Source organism: Pteropus medius, unplaced genomic scaffold (genome assembly GCF_902729225.1).
Source record: "Pteropus medius unplaced genomic scaffold, Ma_sr-lr_union100, whole genome shotgun sequence".
In the NCBI taxonomy this organism is placed as follows: Eukaryota; Metazoa; Chordata; class Mammalia; order Chiroptera; family Pteropodidae; genus Pteropus; species Pteropus medius.
In genome coordinates this window covers 1,034,462-1,049,920 of record NW_024352149.1, presented here as the reverse complement: position 1 = coordinate 1,049,920, position 15,459 = coordinate 1,034,462, and the positions used below count along the sequence as shown (strand labels likewise).

The window sequence follows — 15,459 nt, the reverse complement described above, 5'->3', positions numbered from 1 at the left end:
TTTTACTCTCATGGGAGATAATTCTATGTTATATCTTGTATTTCCAGTATTTCTTTTAGACAACTTTTAAAACAAAACAAAGACAAAAATGTTTTTTTTTCCTATAACCTTTCTTTTTTTCTACTTTATTCCATTATAATTATGCCAGAATGTTCTATTTATGATCTTCTGAGGTAAAGAAATTTTAAGAAAGTCCACCTATTTAAACAGACACTTCCTTTGGCACAGAGCCATTTGTACTGTTTCATGCCAAGAGAGGCATAGAAGTGGTTTAGGAATAAAGTATTTCTGGAATGAAAAGCACACATTGGGAGAGCGTGCGTATGCTTCACAGCACAGCTCTGCCTAATCCATCCACGTGTGTGTGTTGCTGGCACAGAAGCGTCTTCAGGGAGGGCGGGCGGCTTTGCCAAAGCTTCAGTTCTCCATTTAAGAGGTGAAGCAGATTTGGTTCAGGACTGAGGAATGTTGGGGGTGATGAGCAAAAGAAAACCAAGGCTGCTGTCCATTCAACGTTAGAGGATAAATGTGCAATTAACGTGAATTTTCTTTGTTTTAGTTACATCTGCCCTCCCGGCAACTTAGTAATGTGGAGGCTGAAATAGCCGGGAGATTTGACTTGACATTGATTTTGAAACTGGAGGTACCACGGTGATGTTGAACTGAGCGTGGGCAGAAGTATTGAATGAATGGGCTTTAGGTTCACCTGACCAAGTTTGCTACCTGTATGGAATGATTCAAGCTGAGAACTCAGGTGTCCTCTCTGAATCCTTCAGGAAACAACAAACGTTTGCTTTCCTAAGAGGAAGTGACTCACCAAATTTGTACTAATCTTAGGCTGGGCATTTCTTCCCTTTGGTTGTGGGTAGTCATTCTTTCCATGTTTATATCCTTCACTTAGTAAAATATGGCATGAATCTTGTGACCAAGAGAGAGACTGAGAGCCTCCTCTGAGGTTAAAAAAAAAAAAAATTCGAAACACACATACACAGAAGCTGTTAAGAACCCCAACCTCTTCATTTGTAATACTGCCATTTTGTTTCTTTTCTCTTATGGGGTTTTCTTAAACTTAGGTGTTCTTAAGTAATTCATAAGTTCCAGTACATTTTCTTCTTCATTTTCCCATCAGCAGTTTTTGAAAATTAGCTGAATCAGCTTTTACTGTGGCTTACAAAATGGTGATACTTGTTTTTAAATTGATCATTATGTTGGCTTAAATCTTCCAGAAAGGTTTTTCTAAAAAGATTGAGATATCACTCTGGACATACTAGGTCACATTGTAATCTGAGTAGGTTTGAGACCGTATTTATATTGAATTCTTTGTATTTATGTAGTTGAAAATGCAAATACTTTGAAATGCAAAGTTCTGCTATTCTTCAGATCAAATGCTTACTAGTAACTTTGCAAGCCCTGGAGGATAACCCAGCAAACCAGTTGGTTGTGTCTGGTTAGTTAGCGTCTGCCAAGCAAAATATCTTTCTGAGTCAGCAGTGTTGTTTTATGAGCAGACGTTCTCTTCTGCTTTTTTATTCAAAAGGCAAGAAAATTCAGTAAACAAAAGTGAACAATTCAAATTCCTACAGCCAACTGCCCTTTGAAGCAGAGGCGTCGATGGCAGTGGGCAGTGCTACAGTGGCGGTCCAGTGGCTCCTGCCGTCCACACCCACGGTCCCCCTCGCTCCACCCCAGTTGTCTCAGGGGCCTGGGCACAGCTTCCTCCTTCTCTTCTCCCCCAGTTAAAACCTGTTCAAAGGAAGGTATCAGGCGGTTTGATGAAGATGTCTGATTTCTAAAAAATACATCACTTTTCCCAGTGGTATTTAGCATTTAACCAGTTTAAAGTCTTAAATTACAGGAATATAGCTCTGACCAAAAGTGATGGAGGAAGTGGCTCTTTCGTAGAGGGCACAAGCAGTGAGAAGTCTTAATGTTCCTGATGTTACTGCTCCTGGATACCCTGCCAAATGGGGCTGCTGGGGCTCTATTTGGCCTGTAGCATTGCCTGACCTGCATGACAGATAGATAGATGATAGATTGATAGATAGATAGATAGATAGATAGATAGATAGATAGATAGATAGAGAACAGCCCTGACCCTCACCAGTTTAACAAAAGCCCCATTCATCTTTGTTTTCTTACAATCTGTCTGGTCTCTCCATTTGCTTTCACTGATAACATAATAAAGAAGACCAAGGAAGCTTTCCTCCGAACCCCTTCTATTTATATCTATTTACGTTGGCTTTTGATGAGACTGTCTGCTTTATGACACCAATCTTGGATTTGTCTCAACTGGCTGAAAGGTGAACTTTAGTTAAATTTCTTGTTACTCACAGTCTCAAGAATATCCAGAAAGCAGGGCTTGTTTTACTCGGAAATATCTTTATATCTGTATCTATTAGGAACGAGGTTAGCTATGAATAACGGAATACGTGACAAATAGTGGCATGAACACATCCAAGGGTCAGTAAATACACTCGTGTTACATGGTTGGCACTGAGGCTTAAGAAAGCCTTCTGGACCCCGGACCGTCTTCCGTTTTGTTTTGTTTTTGTTTTGTCCTCTTGGTTTTGAGGTGGCCGCTGCATCTTCTAGGTGAGAAGGAGAAATAGGATGAAGGGAAGGTAAAAGGACAAAAGACGCCAGGCACATTCTTTAAAAAGCTTTCCTAGAAACCAGCTCAACACATTCCACTGTGTTCCACTCATTTCTTCATGCAGCACCTGTCACTGTGCGTGGCTTTGCATGCTGGGCACCGTTTTGGGTGCTAGGATGTTGTGATAAACGAGCCACACGTAGGGAGATGGAATAGAAAACGCTTATACCATTTAAATGGTACTATGGAGAAAAATAAAGGAAAGAAAGGGGACCCAGAGTTAGGTACTTGGTGACCATACCTGCAAGGAAGTGTGGAGAAGTGAGTATTTTTAACTGAGCACAATCGCTGCCCTGAGCACAGTGGGCTTCTTCAGGAAGGAGGGAGAATAGACATTGAGTAGGAAACTAACAGTATTTTCCACAATAATTTAATCTTTTATTTGTGTGTGTATACATGTAAAAACAGGGTAGTCTAAAAATTAGCTGGAAGTCTAACAAATAAGCTCTACATCAGGATTATTTAGGTTCATTACATTGGAGAAAGCCGACTGTAGGGGAGCCCATCCGATTATTCCTAAGTGTGTATCTAGACGGAAGTAGCCTTTATGGGTTTGGTTCATATGGATTGAAAACTGGAAAAGAAAAGGCAGGAAATAGTAGTTAATGTTTATTGAGTAGTTATTGTGGGCCAGGAACTGATCTAAGCAGTTACCATTGATTCTTTTAGTATACCAACCCTGCAAGGTTCGGTATGATATCATTCCCATTTACAAAAGCAGAAACTAAAGCACAGAGAGGTTAATTAGTAGCCCAAGACTGCACAGCTAATTAGCGACAGGGCCCAGATTCGATTGCAGTTGAGAACCCATGCTCCCAACCACAAAAGTATAAATCCAGAGTATTTATAATTGTATTGCTTATGTAAATGGAAAAGTTAGAGGCAAATCGAGTTCGTTCGTATTACATAAATAGAAGCAGTTAAAACCTACACTCCAGACGTTCTCTTGGAAGTCAGAACAAATTTTGCTCTCATTCAGGTCTAAGCTGGGTCTCAGTTATTTATTTACGGAGGCAGGAAGATCCACAATAAATCTCCAAAGTTCACCGTAGCCAGTATTTATAAGCTCGTTTCTACTCAGTCTTTCACCAGAGTCGAACGGTCACTGATTTAAGTTTCACTTTTTTCATTACCTATGACTATACTTGAACTATTTTACGGTGAAAGAGTCCAAAAATATATAGCACGTTGGAAGAGGAAGATAAATAAAAAGAGGGAGAGCTGATAGAGCAGTGTTCTGGAGTTGAATGAAACGGGCGGAATATAGTTGATGAATGTTCTATGCGAGCGTTCACTCCATTGGGACATTGCTTCGCTCTCTGATTTGTTTCCTCTGGCAAGCCGATTACTCTTTTGATGGTGTCGACTTTCCTTTTCTCCCCCTCGAAAGTCTCAGTTTTCACCTCCTCTTTTCTCTCAGACTTTAGGGAAGAGGCCCCTGCACGTGTTCGCGTGTTGCAGTTCCTCTCTCTCATCTGCGGCTCTCCGGATGGCTTGCATCCCTCCCCGGCTTCTCCTTCCTCTTCGTCCTCCCGCCTCACGGTCTGCTGTCTGCCTCGCTGTCCCTGCCTCGTCCTCTGACCTGCTTTCCAGGCAGGGCAAGGCTACTGCAGTTTCTCACATGGACCGTGGTATCCCATGGCATGCTGTGCCTCGGAATCGCTGCTCCTTCCAGTGGGGTGTCTGTTTCCTGCTTTCTCACCGCCCTCCCCACCCTCCTTATCTGGGCAATTTCCACTCAGCCTTAAAAATTCAGCTCTGCTCTTGGCTCCTTCCGAGTCTTCCCTAATCTGAAGAGTTGAGGTGAAGGTGCTTATTACGCCTCCCTGGCCACTGTTGCAGTAGACTGTAGTTACAGGGTGCAGTGTGTGGCGTGGGTGTGTGTGTGTAGACTGTACAGGTGCTGCAGTGTGGCAGGGCAGTGTGTGTGTGTAGACTGTAGTTACAGGTGCGTGTGTGTGTGTGTGTGTGTGCGCGCGTGTGTGTAGTCACCTACCACCCTGAACTCTGGATCTTCTACATAAAAGACTTTCAGTGATGGATAAATGAGTGCGTGGGTGAGTATGCACAGGCGTATGTCATTCTTCTCCGCCCCATAAAAATCTTGCCATTCTCCCAACTCATAATTCTATTTCTCTCCTCCCCCAGTTACTGAACTTTTCCCCTAAGCCTGACTCCTCTCTTTATTCCTTGCAGAAATGCTTTTTTCCCCAAGGTCAGTGATGCAGCAGTAACCATCCCGGAGACCCCTCCCCGCTTGCAGATCCTTGATGTATTTGGCACTACTTACTTTCTCTTCAGTCACACTTCTCTCTTTGCCTTTGGTGTCTGTGACATTGAGGCTTCCAGTTTCTCCTCTTTACACTGTGCCCACTCCTCCAAGTTCCCTTTTTTCTGTCTACCCCTTACTGTGGGTATTCCCTTGGGGCTTTTTATCCAGCCTGCCAGCTCTCCCAAGACACTTACACATGCCCTTGGCTTTCAACTGTTGTGTCTAGGCACCCACCTCAAATCTGTTTCTCTCCCGCCCTCCATTTCCCAGTCTGGTGACCTGCCCATTGCAGCCTCTTGTGGGATACCTGCTCGTCACTACTGCTGTCAGCCAGCAAAACTCATCACCCCTTTATCCTTCATTCCTTTTGTCTCTGACAAACTGTTCTTTGCCCATACACCCCTCCTGTCTGTCCTAGAGACCACTTCTCCGAGCATCCCCCAGAGTTTATTTACATCATTATCTTGCTTTTTTGCGTGTGTTACTCCAAAATCTCATTGACCGAATCTTGTTGTTTTTACTTTTATAAATTCTCATTTGTTCCATCTTTTTCATCTTCACTACTCCAAGTGATACCTTCAATGCTGTTTTCACGAACTAGAAAAGAGCATTCAGGAAATTACTCCCAGATTTTCTCTCCGAAGTACAATTAGGCCACACCACACGGAGGGGATGCCGAGATCCTCTCTGTGGCACCTGTTTTCACCTTGGCAATGCGAATACTCCCCACCCCCCACACCCCTACAGCCCCCGCCCATCTTCACCGTCCTGTCTCTAAGTCTCCCATATGAACTACTTTTAGTGCCACTGAATTCTCTTTTTCCAAATGCCTCCTGGGTTGTATAGAGTTCACACCTCAAAGGTATTTCCTCTTTCAAGTCCTATTTTAAGGACCGCTTCTCCTGGAATGCTTTCTCCTTGAATCCTTTTCCCGGCTGTATCCTTTTCATCTTTTGGAATCCAGTAGCATTTTGCATGGATCGATGTATCTTAATATCCTGTAGCAGGTACCATCATTGTCATCATCGTTGTCAACAGCATAATATTACTTATTAGGTTATTTTTGTATGTCGCACATTGTGCTAATCACTTTTACTGTATTTTTTCATTTATTTTTTATGTACTGTTTTTGAGAGCACAGGTGACATTTGAACAACATGGGTTTGAACCACATGGGTCCATTTATAGTCAGATTTTTTTCTTCAATAAATACACAGTTATGTCTCCACATTTCACACCCACAGATTCAACCAATTGCAGATCAAATACAGGATTTCGATCTGTGGTTGGGAATCCGCGGATGTGGAGGGCCAGCTGTATACATGTTCTACACCATTGTATATAAGGGACCTGAGCATCCTTGGATTTTGGTATCTGCGGGGGCTCGGGGGTCTTAGGGCGGGTCCTGGACCAGTCCCCTTGTGGAGACTGAGGGACAACTATAGTTAGATTTTGGGGGAGTCAAAAGTTTTATGTGGATTTTTGTCTCTATGGGGCTCGGCACCCCTAACCCTGTCATTGTCCAAGGGTCAGCTCTAATTAGCCAAATCCAGGCTCTCTCTTATCAGCTCTGCAACTCTTGGCAAGTTACTTAATTTTTGTGTCTATAGTTTCTACAACTGTGAAATGAGGGTGATCAACAGAGTGTCTACCTCACTTAGTAAGCTATCTAGCACCTAATAAGTGCCCCATAATCTTGTGTGATATCATTAGGTATGTTGTTTGGCCCAAATTCATGTCCTTGCCCTTGGCTCTAGCCACCTTTGTGTTTCTAATCCCACCCAGCCCAGCCTTATCAAGAGCTCTTTAAGGCTGAGATCTGGCTCAGTTCCTCTCTTTGGATTTTCTTCAGTGTTTAGAACAGTAGTTTGCATAGAGCAAGTGCCCATTAAGTATTTGCATTGAATTCATTGAATGTCCCCAGTTCTTTGGAATAAGGTTAAAACTGGATCATCCCAGGACTAGAATTACAGAAGAGCTACCCGTTACCCAGCATGTGCCAGTGATAGCAATGCTGTCTGCTTGTGAATGTTAACATTAAAAGGATACCTGTTAAAAAGATTTTTAAAACTATGTAGTGAAAAGTAGCTTCCACAGTCCCCCAAATCTGATTCCGTTTTCTGTAGTCTTCCTTAAGTCTCCTCAGAGTTTTCCCTCTGCCATTAAATAGAAATAACAGACCACATAATGTCTCCAGATAAAGGTACGATATTGAAAAACATACGCATAGTTATATTAAAAATCCTTAAAACTTTTTTGACCTTTAATTTTTGGGGGAAAGTACATTTATTTTACTTTATTTTTTGGTAACAGATTTATTGAGATAATTCATGTACAGTATAACTAACCTATTTAAAGTATCCAATTCAGTGGTTTTTTTAGAATATTCACAGAGTTTTGTGATTATCATCACAATCAAATTTAGAGTGTTTCTGTCAATTCAAGAACTCTAATTATCGGCTATCACCCTCAAAATTCTCCCATTTCTATGAACAACTGCTGGTCAGCTTTCTATCTCTATAGGTTTGCTTCTTCTGGACATCTCACAGAAATGGAGTCATGTGTGTGAAATGAATAGCTCATTTTACTTAGCATGTTTTCAGGGTTTGGACGTGTTCATTCCTTTTCGTCGTATGTATTTGCCACATGTTTATCCATTGATTGATGTAGATTTAGGGTTGTTTTAACCTTTTGGCTGTTAGGAATAATTCGACCATGGACATTTGTATACGAGTTTTTGTGTGGTCACCTGTTTTTATTTTCTATCCACTTTATTGAGATATAGTGTACATACCATACAAGTCTCCCGTTTAAACTGTGCAACTCAGAGGTGTTTAGTATATTCATAGATGTGTCACCATCACCACAATCATTTTATAACTTTTTTTTTTTTTGGTTTGGGTATCAATTTAGAACATTTTTATCACCTCAAAAAGAAAAAAGAAGCCCCGTTACTCTTTAGCCATCATTTTATCTCTGGATGACACCCTAACCCCAGGCAACCACTAACCTACTTTCTCTCTGTCTAGATTTGCCTATTTTGGACACTTCATATAAATAGAGGGAGAGTACATTTTTGAAAGAAATCTGTTACAGTTCCATTAAGAATGGAACTTTGAATCTAATTTTTGGTTACTCTGTATCCAGCCTCCTTGAGATGTGTAAGAAATTTTCCTTTTAGTAAGTGGGATCTCCTGGCTCTTCCTCAACGAGCTTGTTTTTGGGGACTGGACTTGAGAGGGGCTCAGGCATCATTCCTTTGAGGAAGCCCCAGAGGACAGTCTGCCATCTTTGTGGCCATGTAGGCTCCTCCTGTGTGACAAGCTGGGGCTCTCCATGCTCGTCCTTTCTTGGAAGTGAGCACCAGAGACCCATAGGCAGTGTGATCACGAGCCCTCCTTAGGAACAGACCGGATTCGGTGAGAACCGCTGATGAGGTCTGTGCGTTTGCTAGGAAATCCAGGTCAAGCCATGTCCCTGGAGCTGAGACTAATGCATCCTGTTTCCACATCCTGTTTGTGGCCAGGCTGCGGGTGGAGAGGGGAACAGCAGGTTTTTCCCATGGGGAATGTGCATGTGTGCACTGGCGTGAGGAAGCCACGTGGAGGCATGTCCTTTAGGATAGTTCACAAGTCGGTTCGGCCTAGTTCAGTGGATGTGTCCTCGCTGAGTGTCTCCTGTCCTCCCAAGAAAGGGAGGTGGGTGTTTGTGCCTGTTAGAGCAGCACCACCAGGAGAAGCAGAGGCTCCTGGGACCCCCGTCATCTGGCCCTTCAGGCTCACCAGGGAGGGAAATAAAAGCAGAACAGCAAACTTTGTTTTCAAAAAGTAAATGGGCCATACCAAGAGCCAGGCGTTACTGTGTACATTATGCATTATTTTGCTTTAATCAACTTACCGATAGCCATCTGCCAAGGCTGTGGGTACGAGGGCAAGGTCCCTGTCCTGGGGAGGCTGGAGCTTTCCGCACGCCCCCATCTGTAATTGATCACCTGTGACGTGTCACTCCTTCAGGCTCCAGCTCAGTTACACAGCGATGAGTTTGAGCCAGGTGGTCTCCCAGGTGCCTTCCATCCCGAGCCACCTTTCATTTTCTGACCCCATCCAGCAGATGCCCTGCACCAGCCAGTTCTGCGTGGACCATCTGCACTGGGCTGTTGCTGGTGTCGCCTTTGGTGTTGGACAGAACCCTTTAAGCTCTGCTAGTTGTGGGACTTAAATTCTCTAATCAGTAAAACGGGCACAAGAAAAGCTCTTTCTGAGGGCCATTGTGCAAAATGCCTAGCGTGGTGCTCACATTTCGCTTCTGTTCCCATTGCTCCGTAACGTAGGGCGCTGCCCGTGGCTACGGGCCATGCGACCGCAGATTTCATTCTCGTTAGATGGTGCCATACACAGAGCTCGCTGATGGCCACGGCCTCTTAGAATACGCCCTTCCCACCTGAGCTTTTCTTTCCTTTCCGTGCTCCAAAGAGGGGAGGCCAGGACACAGCCCCCATGTCCACAGAGACCGTGTGGTCGCAGCGTGCCGACGTATGTGTTTGTGCGAGCAGATCTGCGTCCGCACACGTGTGTGTGCTCTGTCATGCAGCATATTTGAGGGGCTCAGCATTCTCGAGTGCCGGGGCTCGGGGCAGGCACAGCTGTGCCAGAATTCAACACCTCAGCTGTTCCCCACCGAAAACCCTGTTGCCCTTGACTCCTTCTGGTAAGTGAGCTTCCAGCTGACCCAGCCCCGGCCGAGTCCACACGCCTGAGCCGCGTCCTTCCTGAGCGACTGCTAGAGGCAGACACAACTGCCAGGAGGTATTCAGTATCGAACGCGGCTGCTGGTTATTCTCTCTCCGGCAGGGGAGGAATCAGAACATTGGGCCAGGGAGGAGGATGGAGGTGAGGGGGAGGCTGTCACTAAATAAATAACATTCCTGTCCTGGCAGGAATAAGGGAAGATCCATATCTACCATAACTACAATTTCCATGTATAATCTGCCTAAGAAAACTATAAGGTAAATAGTAGCATATAGTTAAGAAAAGCGAAGTTTAGGAACACTAAATGACTTAGCAAGACCACTATCGCAACCTTGGGCGAGGCAGAGGTAGAATTCCAACCTAGACCCGTTATTCCGCCAGGGCCAGGCCTTCTGTCATAGATTCTACCACAAGGGCCACATGAGGACTGAGTGCTTACGAGAGACTGGTGATGAGCTAGGCAGCTAATGAAGTTTAATTGAATAAATCCTTTTTAAATTCCTGCTGTACGAATGAATATGCTAGACCCTGGAAAGGTGACTAGGGTAGGAAAGGTAGCTAGCTGTCCTCTTACAGCCTGAAGAAGACATGCCACAGTGATGTAATGCTATGTGAGTACAATGCAGTCTAACCCCTGGAGGAGTGCGGTTAACCCCTGGAGGACAGGCACGGGACTGGAGGCCACATACATTTGGTATCAGTGAGGGTTCTGCAGGAGAAGCAGACATTAAAATGATGTTACCATAGCATTTTCGACCTTATGCTTTTGTGGGAGCTGGTTCCACAGCCCAGGTGAGGCTGTTCTTTCTATGTCTGACGGTGTGGCCTGAAGTCAACAAAAAAGATACGCAGAAGTCTGGGGAGGAGGACAAACTACCACCTTCAAGGATGGGTTGAAACCCATGTGATCTCTCACCACCTGCAGGCAAGCTTCCACCTTAAACGGGGGAAGGAACCTACAGAAGGAGCCAGGGTCCTTCCTTCCCCAGGAGCAGAACAGACCACAGGTCCAGGACTCTAAAGAGCCCAAGGAGGGGGCTCAGGAGGCGTGCGAGTACTGCGGGCCCAGCTGCTGCCCCATGCCACCCCGTGACCCAGGGGACATTCAATGACGTGTATCAGCCACGTCCTACAGTGACCTTGAAGCATAGAAGGAAACTGGCTGCCGCTGCACTTCTGCTCACTGCATCTCACGCTGACCTGGAACTGCAGAGCAGGGAATTCTGGGAAACACAGTCCAGCTAAGCTAAACAGAGAGACTACAGATCCACCACAGGCTCCCAAAGGAGTGCAGACTGGAGGGATAGCGGGCAGTTTCTTAGGCAAAAGCAGAGTGGAAGGTAATTTGAGGCAGAAGCAAGATGCGCTGAGATATGCAGCTCTTTAGGGGTGGGCATGTGGCTCACTGGAGCCCAAGGGCAGGCTCATGGAGGCAGTGAGTTTTGTATGCTAGAAGGGACCGTTGCCAGTGTGAGGAGGTGGGACTGGATGCGCACCCCCATCCCCTAAGGCAGGGAGACCCATGGGAGAGGAGAAGGATCTTAAAAGTCTGAAACTTGTCAGAGCCTTTGTTATGCTTCCACTTTTAAAATTCTTTCATCCACTGGCTCATTCCTTCATCTGACCCTTAAGGATTGCCTCTGTGCCCGACACTGGGGATGCATCCATGGTAGTCAGGACCAAACCTGGCCCCCTAGCCTCTTGTCTAAAGAGCTTTGTCCAAGTAAGACCTTAGGATAACACTTGAAGAATATTGGCCGCTTGTATTTTTTTCTGAAGTCTTCTTTGTATGAATTGAGGAGGCGTTGAAGTAGACGGATATAGAGGGATGAAGAAGGAAGGATGGGTGATGCGTTTCCCAGTCTCTAGTGGGTTAAATCAGTGCTTCCAGGCTCATCCGTACATCAGACTTAGCTGGAGAACTTGATGAAAAGACAGACCTCAGGTTCCGCCCAGGCAGTGAGTGGGATCCTCCAGAAGTGGAGCTCTGGAGCCTTGAACGAGTTCCCCGAGGAGCTTCTTAAGCAGCCTGCTTGCTTTTATGAGTCACTGCCCCAATCTGGTTCTCGTCAGCTGGGTTGAAACTCTCTGCCTCTGCTCCGCATCTCAGTTACCAGTGGAGCTGGGGACCGATGAGCTGATGGTGCTGGTAGAGGTCGTTCATGGTCATGGTGACTCGGACGGCACTGCCTGACATCGAATCCTCTCCAGGAGGTGCTGGTGTATCACTTTAGAAAGAGCCACAGGATCAGAAGGGGGAAGGACGTAAAGCAACCAGAGAGCTAAGTGAGACCAGCCCGCGGGATTACGAAGTACAGGGAGTTCTTGGTATGAAGGTGGAGGGGGCACGGATGTGACCCAGGAGATGTAACTAGACTTTTCGTGGTGCTGGTTTCACAGTACATAACAAATAAGAAACCATTATGATGGACACCTGAAACTAGTATAATGTTATATGTCGATTATACCTCAGTAAAAAAGAGGTCTGATAAGAGGAATGCATGAATTCCCATATTCACAGTATTGACAACATGTAAAAAATTTATATCAGCCGTTTCTGAAGGAACTGAAAGTGAAGAAAAGCAAAAAACAGAAGACTAAAGTGTCTGTGGCAGTGGTTTCTGTGGAAAGGGCCCGGGAGAAGGGCAGGCAGGTGGCTCCCACAGTCATGTCCTGTAGGGTGGTGGGTCACTGTGCCTCTGACACATCATTAACGAGGCTAGGAAGGGACCCCTGTGCCTGCAGCTCTTCCAGCTTTGGCCTTCAGAGGTGGCTTCACTGACTTTCCTGCTTCCTCAGAGCGCCTGGCAGCCCCAGCCCCCACGTCCCTCCCCGGGGCTCCTCTGCGCCCAGACAGCGCAGCAGTGTGGTCAGTGTGGCTTGGGCCGTGGTGAATGGGAGCCGCTGTTTGTTTCCACTGAGAAAGTTCTGACCAGCTTCCAGAGCCATCGCCATGGAAACAGACCGCAAAGATCATTGAATGGAGCCTCTTTTCCTCCTGTCTCTCCCCTCTCCCTTTCCCCACCCTGAGGCTGAGGCTGGTAGGGGCTTTTTGCAGCCTGGCTGTCTCTGCAGGTCCATGCACATTTGATAAGAATCTCAAAGGCCAGCTTTCCTTACGGTGCCATCCTCCACTGGGATAAATTGCCCCTGGAGCAGACTGTCCCAGTCAGAGTGGCAGTCCATTTTCACACCATTCTTGAGCTGGGGCCTGCATCACAGGGACCGATAACCAAATGGCCTTTTACAGGAAGAGTTCCCTCTTCCCAGGGATCTAGCCAGCCTCAAATCACAGCCACATTTCCTTGCAGAAATGCCTTTCTTAGACCATATTTATTACACAGACGCAGTAAATGTTAAAGGAGAAGCAGAGGGAAGGAATAATTTTGCTCCATTTACAGAATAAGTAGCAGCCATTTAAAAATGTCGACCAAGCTGCTTACAGATTATAAAATGTTATAAAAACTAGCTTTTGTGGTAGAAACAATGTACTAAAATCCTGTTTTATTTTGCTTTTGACAATTCAGTGATTTGTAAGATATAAAGACCTAAATAAAATTTAAAGTTCACATACAGGCCATAAAAGAAAGACATTTAGTTTTTACTGGTTACACCAAACCCAGAATAAACAGGAGGAGTTCAAAGCCTTTTCCTTTTTTAACACCTCGATTTGCATACCGGTGGAGGAAACCTCCAGACAGAGCTTGAGCAGGGGCTGCAGACCCCAGCGGCCAAGTCACAAACTTCAGTTGTACCTGCGGTGTTAGTAATAAGAGAAAATGCAGACTCTTTTGGCTTTCACCTCACACCTTTGAGCCTGGCGCTGTGAATGCAGTAAGGAATAAGACAGAAGCGAGGCCCTTGCCTTCATGCATCTGGTATTTTTGTGGGAAGAACATTGGTCTTTGTGCCAAAAGAGGTGAGATGAAGCCCCACCTCTGTGACTTAGAATTAGACAAGTCACTTACATGAACAATCCAGGCCTCAGTCTCTTCATCTCTATAATGGGGCTGGTTCTTTTCAGGGTCTCCGTGAGCTTGAAGTATGATGAAATTTATATGAATGAGCTTGGTAAACCCAGGCCTAATGCTTTATAGAAGTTGGTCGTTTTCACTTCTTAAGCCCTGAATCTGTTAGGTTTCTATTCGGTTACACGTTAACTGAAACGTGACTGTAGTGTCAAGGCAAATAGGGCATTTTTAAAAAAATATATATACAGCAGGGAGTCTGGAAGTAGGTATTCCAAGGCAGGTACAGTTGCTCAAGGAACTATTTCCTCTCCTCCACCATCCTTAGTATGTGACTCTCTTCCTTATGAGAAAATGACGACGACTTGGGCATCGTGCCCGTGTTTCGGGCAGGACCAAGGGGAAGGGCAAAGGGCAGAAAACATGTGAAAACTGAGTCAGTCTTTTTCATTGTGAAAACACTAGCTTTCCCAGAACCACCCCTCTGTAAAGTTCCAGTTATATCTTCTCAGGCAGATGCTGACACCCGACTTCCACTAGCTACAAGGAGTGTGGGGGAGGTGAGTATTTTAACAGGGTCCACTGCCACCCAAACACGATCAGGGTTCTTTTAGTAAGAAAGGAGATGAGCATTGGTTTTTGGAGTGGGAGGCAACTGGCCTTGCCTGCTATAACCACTCACTCAACCATTCCTATCTTGCAGCGTGTCGGTAGAATCTACTCGGTGGTATTGTAAGTGTCCGGAGGGTTTAGGCCACACGTACATGCCCTCAGCAGGCCGCTCAGGTCTTCATTATCTACTACTCCAAACCATACGTGCCAAACAAGAAACCATCGGTGGTTTTTATATGAGACTTACAGTGACTGATTCCTTTTCATGTGAACTTGCTTATAAAATAATATAACATACCCCTTCGTATATCACGAGGCTATTCGGAAGGCTAGTTACTAAATCCGAAGGTGCTGGGAAGGCATTTGTAACTTCTCAGTGCCGAGATGCATGCGAGTACTTTCACAGCCGGCATCTGTACAGCGAGCGTTTCTCAGCTTCTGAGGCGCTTCAGACTCACGAGTCCACACATGGAGAATATTATGGCCCAGACGGAAAAGAGAAGACTCACGGAAAGGGTTTCGGAGACCTTGGAGGGTGACTGTGCACCTTCTCTGCTGTGATTCTCCCTCCCTGCCCAGAGCCCACACCCACCCGCGCGTTCAGCTCTGTGCTTCTGCGCTTCGTAGTCGTGGCCTGGACAAAACTGTGGTCCAGACAGCCAGGCTATGGGCCTCCATGGTGGAGAGATGGCTTTTGGCCGCTTTTTAGGCTCAGAACACTTAACCGTCTGCCCGTGTCCTGTATCATTAATTTTCAGTGCAAGTTACTAGTTGGTGAATGAAAGGACACGAATCTCTTTCAATGCACCTTTGTGAAGGATTTTCAGATTCACCAGGGGTGGAGTCTGTTCTTGGCCTGGTGAGTTTGTTGGCCACCCCCGAGCTGCCAGAGAACCAACCCCTTCCATGTTGAGGAACTGAGGTGTGTTTTCAGAAAAACTAAGGCTTGACTCCACGGAGAGGGCTGGTTGAGAGAAAAAGATCAGCCATCGTAATCGCTAGATTTTGCTGCTGTTGCATGTGCAGGTGTGTTCTAAATACCATGCAAGTCATAATTTATGGAAACCCCTAGAAAAGGTTCGTGACTGATATTATTATTGTCTCCATTTTGCATCACAGTAAACCAGGCTTCAGTGGGACTAAGTAACTTGTCCAAAGTTACAATCTGTAAATGGGAGAGCCAGGCTTTGAACCTAGGAGGTTGGA

At 45.5% G+C, this 15,459-nt stretch overlaps 1 protein-coding gene across 2 annotated transcripts in view; it reads left to right on the top strand.

Annotated features, from left to right (window-relative positions):
• The window catches only part of SASH1 (SAM and SH3 domain containing 1), a 209,619-nt gene that overhangs the window by 121,192 nt on the left and 72,968 nt on the right, over window positions 1-15,459 (top strand). The gene's annotated exons all lie outside the window — the stretch shown is intronic.